This window comes from Vanessa cardui, chromosome 4 (assembly GCF_905220365.1).
Source record: "Vanessa cardui chromosome 4, ilVanCard2.1, whole genome shotgun sequence".
Classification (NCBI taxonomy): Eukaryota; Metazoa; Arthropoda; class Insecta; order Lepidoptera; family Nymphalidae; genus Vanessa; species Vanessa cardui.
The window spans coordinates 14,656,602-14,670,080 of record NC_061126.1 but is presented as its reverse complement, the minus strand read 5'-3'; positions in this window follow the sequence as shown (position 1 = coordinate 14,670,080).

Genomic DNA, 13,479 nt, shown 5'->3' with positions numbered 1-13,479 from the left:
TCACATAACTCACACAGAGAAATTAAGAGCTCATTGCGTTGGTCATAGCAGAGTAATTGACATTACTAGAACACTTTCGGTCTGAAATAGACCATTAAATCCGTGAAAATGGGAGAGCAGGTGGTGATACCGACACTCCAAGTATCCAACGTTACTTTGTTAATGGGTTCTTAATTGCTTTTCTATTTCAAAACTAAAGCCGTAAATTAGAAAATTTCATTTTGCAATTCATGAATACTTTATTTAATACTGTTAAACAAATCATTACCAACTGCTTTAAAAAGTTTAAGTATATAGGTGTTTCTTTTTTTAAAAGTAATCATGAGAAAGTAAGGAAATTTCAAGGGTGAATCTCATCATAGCTCCCAAAATTGTTATGTTGACATAAGGAATGTCTAACGTGTTTTATGAGCGGTGGTGACCACTTACCACAAATAAGCTAATTATTCCGTCGACATAAAGTAAGTAAGTAAAGTAAAGTAACAGCCTGTAAATTTCCCACTGCCGGGATAAGGCCTCCTCTTCACATGCACATGTGGCAGAATTTCGATTAAATTAGACACATGCAGGTTTCCTCACGATGCTTTCCTTTACCGCCGAGCGTGAGATGAATTATATACACAAATTAAGCACATATATATATATATATATATATATATATATAGTGGTGCTTGCCTGGGTTTGAACCCGTAATCATTGGTTAAGATACACGCGTTCTAAACACTGGGTCACCTCACCTCACTTCCGTCGAAATACAATAAAGAAAAAATATACCAATAATTTTAAACATCTAGGTTGTTATGTTTTATGTAACTAACAGTTAGTTACTAATCATTGATTGATTTGACACAAGAGCAATAAATACAAAGACGGTAGAATAATATATAGCTACCCAGGAAGTTACTCAAGGCCGTACCACCAAATTTATACATACTTTCTTTACCAACAAAATTAGCAGTTTATTTTTATATAGTATCTATTTCAGTCATTCTGTGTATAAAAAACAATACATCGTGTAACACTGTTGGAAAACTTCTCACACAATAGCCACTCCAGCGCAATCATACTAAAAAGTTAGTCTGATTTAAGTTCAAACTTGTTTCATTCAACTAGTCTTGCATACATGCGCTTCGACTTTAAATCGGATCGAAAAGCGTTAATATTAGAAGTTGTTTACGAGTTTCGACCACGAACGCCACTACAGGATTCAGCACTTCTAACTTTGCGCAAAGAACTTCATTTGTTTGCAACACTACACTTGAGTAAAGCTCCCAATTGTGACAATATAAGTATTTTGTTCAGTTAAAAAATGTATTTACTTTTACATGTATTACTAAAATTTTTCCAAGTCAAAATATTCTTTATTTAAGTAGGCTTTTACAAGCACTTTTTAATCGTCATTTAACAACTATAATACGAAAGCCCATATTTATACCAGAATTGTAGACCGGCTTCGCTTGCTTTTAAAAGATTAATCGTCGTAATCGTAATAGTTAGAGATAAGAAAAGTAGCCAATCCTTCCTTGGAGGTGAAGATATCAAAAAATACATCAAATTCAGTGATTCGGCCTTGTGAGAAGCAAACATACGGAACTACTTTCACATTTACAATGTTAGTAGATTTTATATAAATTACATGTATACAATACAATAGTAATAGTATAAATACAAATATATAAATATAAACTAAAAATAAGTACTGCGTAAATCTTGATCGCGTGGAATGGTGGCGAGAATACCAGCAACATTTTCCCGTTGAAACGCAATTCCCATTCTCTGGACAAAAACGAACCAGTACTTCTGTGACCAGTGGAAGCATTAAGGTGGGGCGTAATACTTCTAATGAAGGAGAGTTACATATAAGAGTATATTGAGTAATTATTTTAACAGTTTAGTACAATGTAATAACTAAGGTCATTGCCATTTCTTCAAAATTTATAGAAGTATCCATATTACACTTAAAAAATAAATTGCTACGTCGGCTTGATACGTTTTCTTTACATTACCGTCAGCTTAATATTATTATTAATAATCTTTATTAATTTAAATTATTTATTTTTTAAATAATATTAATCAAAATTCGGCACTATTTATTCACATTATACTCGGCTTATTTTACTTACAACAATTTACATTTTCCATAAAACAAAGTCAAATTAAATTCAAGATCGACGTTCAGATTTCGAAATCCCATTAAGAAGCATACTTTTAGGCTCTGACTTTATTCAGTATATTTGTCCCAAGATCCAATTAAAATCCAGTGTCAGAGCCACATCCGAGTTCGGGAATTGTTCACCGACATATTAGCAGCAATAATTTAGGGATAATGTCCGTGTAATTTCGCCCGAGCGGCACGCGAAATCTATGGCCTTTAATAAACGCGAACAAAGTATATGGATACAATTATTTAAGAAAATTACTACTTTACATGATACCTTTAATTAAATTACTAATCGTGAGATAATCCCAGTCAATTTATTATTCTGGCAGTCTTGAAATTTTCCCGATGCTGGGCTAAATCTAGATATACGAGTATATACGTTAGGCAGAATATCCATTCTTTCAGATGGGGAAATGAGTGACCTGATAATGGTAACCATTGCTCTTGGCATTTCAAGCATGAGGAATAAAATGTTACGGACTGATATACACTTGAAATTGTTTGTATTCGCATACATTTTATAGCGGATATTTACACCATTATCTACCAACAGAGTTATGCGTAGAAACTAAGCACCATTAACTTATAAGCATTCAATAAATTAAGCACAAGAAACCGAGGAGCTTGTCTGGATTTGAGTCTTCAATTAATTGTCTTCGTGTTTTATGTAGCATCTCGATTGTGTTAAATTTGATAATACCAATAAATTTATTTCAAGAGATATCCATAACTATATTGCTTTGAAATTGCAAGACAAATTACAATGTGAATATAGTTCACTAAACATCGAAACTTAGACAGATTAGAATACTTTGATTGAATAGTTTGCGAGCTAAAATAATAGATTGTAACGTATCGACGACGTAATTTCAGGGACATACCACGATTAACATGTTAAACGGGAACAAAGATGTTTGAAATTGATTCCCTCACAGACACGCTTCAAGTTACACTCTAGATGAATTGCATTGCACTTAGTAAGTCTCCATTTTCACTTCACAAAATTTAACTAAAGCTCTCAAGGGATTCGATCTCAATAATTGTTGTTTTTGGTTTGTTATATTGGTGTAAACATGTATTTTTACTCGTTTATACATTTTTGTATTAAATTATTCTTTGCACATGTCATCGTAACTTTTAAAAAATTTGATTGAAGCTCAATCAGTTTTAAGTTTTACTATCTGAGTATACGTATTGTTGGGTGAAGATTTTAACAGAAATTTGATTCGATACCGGGATGCTAGCCCGGCATTGTAAGGCATTTTCAATTTTCATCTCTTTCTAGACGGTCAAGACAAACATCGTGAGAAAATCTTCACGTGTCAGATCTGCGACATGTGTATGATCAAACTGCTCTGGAAAAACGTGGTGGAAGAAGCTCCAAATCTCACTTAAAAAGAAACCAAATCCTTACCAAGCTTTGGAACATTTACTTTAAGCCGTTTATTTCTAGATTCACGTACTTGTGCCTGAAAATATTTTAAGCGATTTGACTAATTCTTACAGGAGCAACTTCAAAATATAAAAATCGTGGTCTGGAATCTCCAAACGGTTAGGGTGGAGCGTTTTTTTTTTCCGTTTTACAGTGCAATTATACGATTCTCGAGACGAGACAAGTAGTGCGTCGAGAACGAATTTTTCTCGCGGATAATTACTGTAATCTGCTTTAAAATACTCTTAACGGTATATAATGATTGTATAAGGTTTGTATAACTATAAAAAATAAGGATTTCAAATCAGTTCTGAGGAAAAACTGCTCTTGAATTAATCGTTTTTTTATTTGGAAATGGGTACATATGAGCACATTTATGCCTAAAAATATTGTTGACCCTGGAAATACTACGACCTGATATAAAAAAATATATATGATTTTTTTTCGATTTAGCTATTCAGCATGGTCATCATCCTACCAGATCAGGCATAAATCATCAAATTCCAATGGATGTACGTCAATATTTACCGATTTCGAACTCGGGTGATACCTCTTACTTCTCTTGAGCTAAAGTTTTTTTTTACGAGGGAACGAAGCTGCTAGAAATTTTGCCAAATATCCACCTTCCAATAAGTCAGGTGTAATATATTCTAAATTGCTCATTTACAGTCTGGATTTGAAGGTAACTTCATGTATATGAGATGTATGAATATGTATATAAAGAAAAATAATAGGATTAAAGTAAATCTCCGGTTACTTTGCGCAATATCCTGTTTTAATTATACTCCGCCCTTAGCTCAAGTAAAGCGCCCGTTAATAGCCCAACCGTATCTAATAATTATGTATAAAAGTCTATTACGTAAAATGGTACAAAGTTAAACCGAATTGCGTTTTTTTTTCTTGGAAACGTTAATGCTTAACAGAATATTGAGGTAATGTGCGATGTTCAACTTTTTTTTGTCAAGAAACTAGTAAATTCTATAGATAATAGTGGGGAAAGAAAATATTTAACGATTACGGCCAATTTTCTTGAAAATTTGTGAATTTAATTGCAATTTATTTTGTTACTGACTTGAATTGTTAATTAATATTTTTTTTTTATAAATTTGACAACATCACGTACATTACTAAAGCACACGGAAAATCAGAAGTAACGACGGTACTATAATCACCCAGCACCAAGACGAAACATAAAAGTAATGAACTTTTTCTTTATTGACTCGTTCGGGAATCGAACCCGGGACCTCAGAATGGCGTATCCACGAAAACCGGTGTGCACACTACTCTACCACGGAGGTCATTAATATTGAGAAATAATTTTACCTGTTACAGGACTTAATGCTACAGTGGACACGAGTTCGAGGGTGATAAGATTTTCATAATGTAATAATAATAAAGTTTATTCAAGGGAAAAATATTAACACAAATATCGAACATAGTTTATATGTTATCTGAGTACAAAATTATTTTATATTTATATAAATATACACACAATAATTTAGCCTACGCTATTGTGATCCGATTTGAAGGCTAAGTGGGACAGTGCAATTACAGGCAAATGAAATAAAACTCCGTTAATTCCGTTGTTGTATGGGATGTTTTATTTTACTTACATTTCAATGTTACGCATGCATCCTAATGGTTGATTGCGGGTTCAAACCCAGACGAGCACCAATGATTTCATGTGCTTATTTGTGCTCAGATCCGTGCTCAGCGGTGAAGGAATACATCGTGAGGAAGCCTGCATGGGCCCAATTTCAATGAAATTCGGCCACATGACCAACCTAATTGGATCAGCATGGTTTGGAGCATATTCCACATATGCTCCAAATCTTCTCCTCAAAGACAGAAGAAGCCTTAGCCCAGCAATAAGCTTATACAATAGACGTACAAAATTCATAATCTCAGTAAAAATGTACCAGATTATTTTTGGTAGGTTAATAACGATTTAACTTAATTATGATTAACATATAATGCGTTAATCAATCAATGTTCTCATATCTAATTCTGATATTATAAGCATGCCTGAACTAACATTCAGATTGCATTTACATACTTCTATGTACATAAATGTCTAATTACAATTAATATTCTATGTATGACTAGCGGTCGGCCCGGCTACGCACGGATTGTTGGACGTATTTAAATTTTTTTAAAGGCCACCACAACTATCTTTTCTTATAATGCAAATATGTTCTTAACAGTTAAGTAACAATCTGTAAATTTCACACTGCTGGGCTAAGGCCTCCTCTCCCATTAAGACCTCTTCTTAACAATTTTTTTGGAACATATTCCACCACGCTATTACAATGCGGGTTGGTGTAATACACATGTGGCAGAATTTCGATGAAATCAGGTTCATGCAGGTTACCTCTACTAACTATTGCAACTACATTTTAAGGCACTTTTTTACCTTGGGTTACGTTATTTAAGTTTTACTATGGTACCTACATAATTGTTCTTTGATATCAACACAGTGTTTTTTTGAGTTTTATCATAACAAATACACACACACACACACACACACATACAATAAATTTAAATTGTAACGAAACCGATCGTAGCAAAATATAAGGTAGTATTTTTTCATTTTCATTTTTTTTCTGAAAACATTTATAAGTATACCTATTAGGTACCATAGAAATCTTGCATGTATATGTGCAATGTATGAACCAAAAATTAACACAGAAATCGAGGAAATGAGACAGGGCGATATATTTTGTAAAAGTTTTTGCACTATTTTAATGTACAAGTGTTAAATCTTTTACGGAAACAAAGATATTATAATGTGATTTTTTGTTGAATATACCTTGATTTCTCAATGCGCTTGAAAGATAACATTTACTTTGTTTTATATGTACGAGGATATTATGCTAACCAGCCGTTCAGGAGTGATCAAAGGGCTCACCGTCGTGGCGGAGCCCTACCATTAACAGTCACATGGTACTGTATGCTTGTTTATGTAATACAATAAGATAACACAGAATAAAAAATCTTTTTTTTTATATTAATGCCATCTTGATTACGTCCTTTTAAACAAAACGTTGAACTGATTAATATTGTAATGTAACCACCAACCTGATTTAGAGCAACTCGGTGGAATATTATCTAAAACTTATCCTCAAAGATAGCGGAAGCCTTTACCCAAAATGATTATTAAGGTACTTTACTTTATTATATTCTAAAAACCACAACATTACATACAGTATTTAACCAAACGAAAAATATAACGACAATAACATACATAAGAATATATATATGCAAAATAAATTTGCTACGAAGAAAACTTGCATATAATATATAATTTAAGTAAAAATTAAATTTGCAAGCAAACCAGCCACCGGATAATTTAATATCGACTAATCCTGCTATCACTACTTACCTTGCACTGATTACGAGCGGATATACTTTTATTTTTTAAATCTACGATGAAAATATTTTCCAATTAGGTTTTCAAGTTCTCGGAGTGAAATTTCATTATCTATCTACACTGTAATTACAAACCAAATTGAAATTAATGATACTCTGTGTAGGGCTGTTGACTTGTAATCTCGTTAAAATATGCATTTGATTTATATAATAACATTTTACGATGTACAATAATATTATAGAAAGATAAAGAATTGCTGAAGAAATAAAGATGTCTAATATTTTCTATCAAATCTTTATGTCAAAATTCACATCTTGTAAATAAAATACTAAGGAAGATAATTTAGATGCTGACTAGGAGGATGACAGCTGAATGGCTTAGCAGGCTGGCTTAGAATGGCTGCTGAACAGAAGAGTACGGGGGGCGGGGTGTCTTCACGCCCTGAGAAAAGCTTTGCTTACCCACGAGTGGAGCATTGGGAGCGTTCGCTTGGTAACTTGTACTAATAATTTCAATATTTATAGTTGATAGAAATTCATTGTCTTAATACGCCTGATCGCAATTAACCACAACAGAAGTCCAGGCTACGTGTTGTCCTAATCACGGGACGATGATATTCATCAAACTTACCACGTAGAATTTCGTAACAAAAAAAAAATATAATAGACCTAACGCGGGAGTCGATCACAGCGTAAAATTTGACACGGTTAACTGGTCGACCTGGTAGACCGGTTCAAGGTCAAGTCATAGACAAAATGGATAGAAAATGATTTTAATTGGATCAAAATTTCTGCCTATCATAGGAATTATTATACCATAAGCAAATAATTAGGAAGCATAAATCTGTATATTACAGATTGTATAGATCACAATCAATTTCCCTCATACAAATCGGTTCTTGACATGTGCTTTGTCCGACCTGTCTATTAGCTCGTGCAGTTGACAATATATGGGTAGTGTAGTATATAGAGCATTATTACGAGCAAAATGTGTTTGAAGCTTATTGCTTTGAATTAATTACGAGCTTCACTAACAAGACAGCCGTGTCAACAGCTGGCTTACTTGGAAAACAGGTCGCTCCTTTCCCTGTTAGACACTTCAATAACATTAATTTTAAAGCTAAGATGTTCTGAGTTAAGTTAATTTTTAGTTACGGATAAGAATGATCGTTCACCGAAGTCAATAAATAAATGCAAGCTTATAAAGTGCATAGCATCGAAGTTTGACTCAAGGAACGTAATTTAAAATTTGCAAAGTAAAAACTTTTTAGTTTGATCAAAGATGGCTTCGACGCTACAAAATACGTTCGCCGCGTATCTCTTACTTTTTAAAGAAAGTGCCTTCGTACATCTCTCTTTATGATTGTTCTTCTTTTATTAGAGTACTTTTGTTTCTTAAGTGAAATTTTGCTGGAGTTAGAAAGGCGGGGCTTTTGCTGTAAATCCGTACTTTTTGTGTCGTAAAAGTTCGCCGATTGAAAAAATTGTTTTTGCCAATCTTATGCGTGATATTTGAGGATCTGTTTCGTAGCTTTACTTTTATTCATTTTATTGTGCACGATTATCTCGTTTCACTTTATGAATACTTATCTCATTCAACCGCAAAAGTAAAGTAACGTGCTCTTATTGTCTTACTACTGGACATTATTTTCCTTTAAGTAATTTGAATATTCTCTTCCATAACGTATTAGTACGGCACCATTTTCTAGAAATCAATCAGGTTTTCTGAACATATCATCTACTAGACCAGTTATGCGACCTCTACAAAAGATTAAATCTAACATTTTTTTGTTAATACGTCAGATTAAAAGAATTACAGAACTGTTTAATCTAAGTAATAAATAAAACACGAATACTTGAGATAAGAAAATGAAATACTTACAGTTGAGGCTGTCACGATATCAGAGTAAAAAAGTGGTATAAGTAAAACAGAGGCGTGCAGCGCTCGTGCAGAAATATAAAACTGCTGGGCGAAGTGGATTGACTAATAAGATTAGCATAATTGCTCGAGGCAGTGCACGCAAGCCCATAGCTTTTCATAATTAGCACCTATTGCTATAAAGTGCATGTGAACAAACTCTACTTGTATAGTAAGTAATTGAAGGTAAGTGGCTCTGCTAGACTTTGTTGAATTTATAATGTTGGTTTGTAAAGGTATCTTTTAATAGATATGCACATCCGTAATTAGGTGTTACTTATCACTGGCTCGTTGGTTTAGTGGCTAGCTTTTAAGGTTATAGATTCTGATGTCCTGAGTTCAAGCCTTAAAAAATATATGAGTTTTTTCGTCGTAAATTTAAGACATTCTGACAACTTAATAGTAATATTAAATTAACATGTTATGCACTTAGATGAACTTCCCATTCTATCTATTCATCACATATGTATATGTATGTACGAGAGACATAACATCTAACTTCTCAGGTAGGTGGCGCGTTGGCGATGTTATGATGGTTAATATTTTTTTATTGCAGCAATTTCTATGGAAGGTGGTACTAACCATCAGGTGGCCTATTTGCAAGTTTGCCTTTTTTATCTCGCTGGAATAACGCAATTACGCCTTTCCCCCGCTTTAAGTGGAGGGGAGGTATATGTGACTCGCCGGCACTGAGTGTGCTGGAATACCCACTTTAACGAGCACCTCCGTCTGGAGATCCCAATGCAGATCGCTTGCGAGAATTGACGACAATGTCCTTTTCAAAGTTGGCTGACACATTTAAAACAAATTCGTATTGATATTACAACATAAATATACTACATTTCATGTGCGCAATATTTTATTTACTTGTAATGTTTTAGTTTGTGCTTTATTGGTTATAATACCCATATTTATAAATACATATATTATACAGGGTAAAATAAAATATCACTAAATATAGTAGCCGCCTTAATTATTTTGCATACTCGCTGTATATTATATTCGAAGGTAAATAATAACATGCGACCTACTTTTTGTGCGTCTAATTAATTAATACCACGAATTCCGAAGTAATTTGTAAATTAAACAAAATATGAATGTAATAAGATATGAATTCCAATATTGAAATCTAAACAGTACATTTTGTTTTTTATAAAATAATAATTATACTCGTAACCCAACGATATTGTCGGAAGGATCGCAATATATTAATAAAAGACAGCATAAACTAAGACCCCAATCCTGTCTCTCAGAGTAAATATTCAATAAGAGAAGCATGTATTGTACTGCACTCGCGATTCAGTTTGCTCACTGCTCAATATAGTGATATTGTTTTGGTCGTATTGAAAGCGGAATCAACAGTATCGGTCTCGATCCTACGCCATTCTGAAGCACCAGTCATTTTATCTCCAAGTATTGTTTGCGGAATGCACAAATGCTGCATTGATGAGTTTAATCTTTTGTTTTGCTTATACTGTTCCTTGAACAACATTATTATAGTTTTTATCAAACAAATTGAGAATGTGGATTCGAAATTCAAACTGCGATTTTTTTTTATCTGACAAAATGTTTTAATTATTCATCCTGTCACGTCAGTGTCTCAGCCGTATTTCCATCATTTGTAATTTTTATATTACCTTTGATGTCATCCTACGCCTCCGATCCCGGCATTATGTCGTTCCATTTAGACAAGATTAATATAACAATGTCCCTGAATCTGATATCGAAGAGGATATACGACGTCGTTCAAAGGTTTCTGATTTATTTCTTTCAATACAATTGCTTTGCGCGGAAAATAATTAATACTGACGAAGGTGGACGTAATACAAGAATTGTTAGATACGATTATAGGGAAAATCCCTGGAAGATCTTTGAGACGCTTTGACGGAGCAATATTGTAAGCTTATAATGATATCCTAAGGTTTCATGTTAATTTGACAATATAATGGAGATATAGATAGCTGTTTGAAGTATTTACGTCTGAAAGATCGTCATTTGAAATAAGAGATTGCGATAATTAAAGTAAAATGTGTCTATACATGTAACGCTTATTGGATTCGAGTGTACTTTAAGGTTCAATTTTAGTTCCAGATTTGTATAACTAACGTGTCAATGACAAAACGTTCCTAACGAAAAAATGTTTTTATTGATTATTTAGAAATGTTACATTTTTCGGAAGTCATGATAAATTGAAATTAAATTCGTAATTTATTTAATATTATCTTCTTGTCTGATTGCGATCCACTGATAAAACATCCGTAAGTTTAGCGAGATAGATTCGCTTGGAATACTAATAAAACAAGATATAAAGGTTTAATGGAAGTCCAGGAAGCAAACTAAACTAATAAAAGATGTGCTAATATTATTTTTTGTTTTTAATGTTAGAATTCTTAATAAAATTAAAGATAAATTATTTAAAACAAATACAATTAAATATACGGTAAGCTTAGTGCATAAAAACATTGACCAAAGATACCCTCCTCTATAATTGTCGAAGTGAAGTCGATAGCAATAATTTAGGCGGTTCGTTGACTGGATATTTTCGGCGAGGCTGGGGTTTTATGGATGGGACAACAGAAACGTCAGTGCGCGGGACGGTCTCCGCGGTATAACATTTGGATTTATTCAGTCGTGAAATTAAACAAGCCCCCGAGCGCCCTCTATCAGAATTTATGTTCGCACTAGATTCTAAAGGTCTAATACCGGAGGCAAGATATCTTGGATTGCACCCTCATTAATTGGGTAAGTCATGACAAGCGACGTATTTTGTTCTTGATTTTACTGGGCTGAAAACTAAGCTTCAAGATTGCGGGCGAATTAATACGAGCCTGTTTGTTTGAGATTAGAACGCGGCGGATAGGCTCAAACGATTACACTTGTTATTTATTTACTTTATATTTTACGTCTGCCACTTAATATTGCGTAAATAAATTTCCATTTAATTTGCTGTCGAATAAAACGTCGCTTTCACGCGTTTGACAATTAAATTGTTGTCGTCAAATCTTCTATGAATTAATGTTTATTTGCATATTTCGTATACGTTTTAAATCTATTAATCCGATTGAGTTGAAATTTTGTACTGGATATTGTTTACAATATTATTTTGTGAGGGAAACAATGTGAAATCGGCGACGAAAATGTTTACGATAAAATTTTAAACCGGTTTTAGTGATTTGATATAATCTTTATCCAAATTCAATTTTCAAAAATTATTAAATTGCGTTGAGGTTTCGAGAACACATTACATTATTACATAAAACATATTTGAAGTTATTAACATTGGATGTTACGTTTGTATCTTTGAATGATGAATATGAAGCCATTATCAGTCGTTCATATATCGACTAAACTTTTTCTTTTTTTACTGAAGTATTATATTATTGTTTCACTGTGTTCTCACATTTGCCCTGTGATAAAATAAGGTATCAATAAATCTCTCAGCTACTTTTCGATATTACTTTGATCTGTGGTAATATTTTTAGCCAGAACTAGCTGATAGGACTTTGTGCAAGTCTGTCTGGCTAGGTACTAACCATATATCAGATATTCTACCGTCAAGTAGCAATACTTCATATTGTTTTGTTGTAGTTTGGATATTAAGCGGGCCAGTGTAAGACCACAGTGGAATCACATCCACGTTCCTAAATCGGTAGTGCATTGGTGATGTTAGGAATTGTTATTTTTTACCGTACTAATATTTATAGGCAGTGATGACCACTTACCATCAGATGCTAATAATACGAAAGGACTGTAAAAGTTATGTAACAATAATTGCATTTGTATTTTAAAGTACTTCTCTCCACTTTTTAAATGATGAAAAAGAGTAACTGTTGTGTTTCCTGCCGGTTTTTCTCGGTAGAACTTACTTTTTGAACCGGTGGTGGCTCCACTTAATACAAAAAAAAAAATTTAAATGACGTTTTTAAAGCCTATTGGAATAAAGTATATTTTTGTTTTGATTTTTCTTCAATTGCACACGTGATATATATTTAGAAGAATCGTTACATGCCTTCATTGCATAGATATATGCAAACTATTAGCATGTATTATTTAAACGAACATCGCGTACTGATTGAGGTTTTTCTTACCCTCAGTTCTATGCCACCCTACCTTCCACTCATGTCAAACATAATCGACAATATATCACGAGGGAGGGTTACTGGTGAGGGCATCGTAAATATTCATTATGAGGCTTGAAACCATACTTTGTTAAGAATGGGCCCCTTTACATACGTTTGAAACAAGAGTGCTCAGCGTTATTATTCCATACGCATACGTATATGCGCAATCTTTGCGGGATGTTCGTTTTAAATAAAAAAATGCTGAGCTCGTCAATTTTTATACTTTTTTTTTTAATGATTTTTCTTTGGATGGATAAGTGTTCAAGGTGTAAAGTTTAAGTAATATTTCGTAAAAAGGTTTTATTCAAAACGCGATTTAAATTTTTAATCGACTTAACAAAGTGAGTACGTATATTGTAGAGACAATTTAATTGATCTATATCACCACCGATTCCATTACAACGTATATTCAGATCAGTAAGTATACCCAAAATTAATTTGGGAATTACTAATTGTAAATAAACATTTCTTTCTGTCT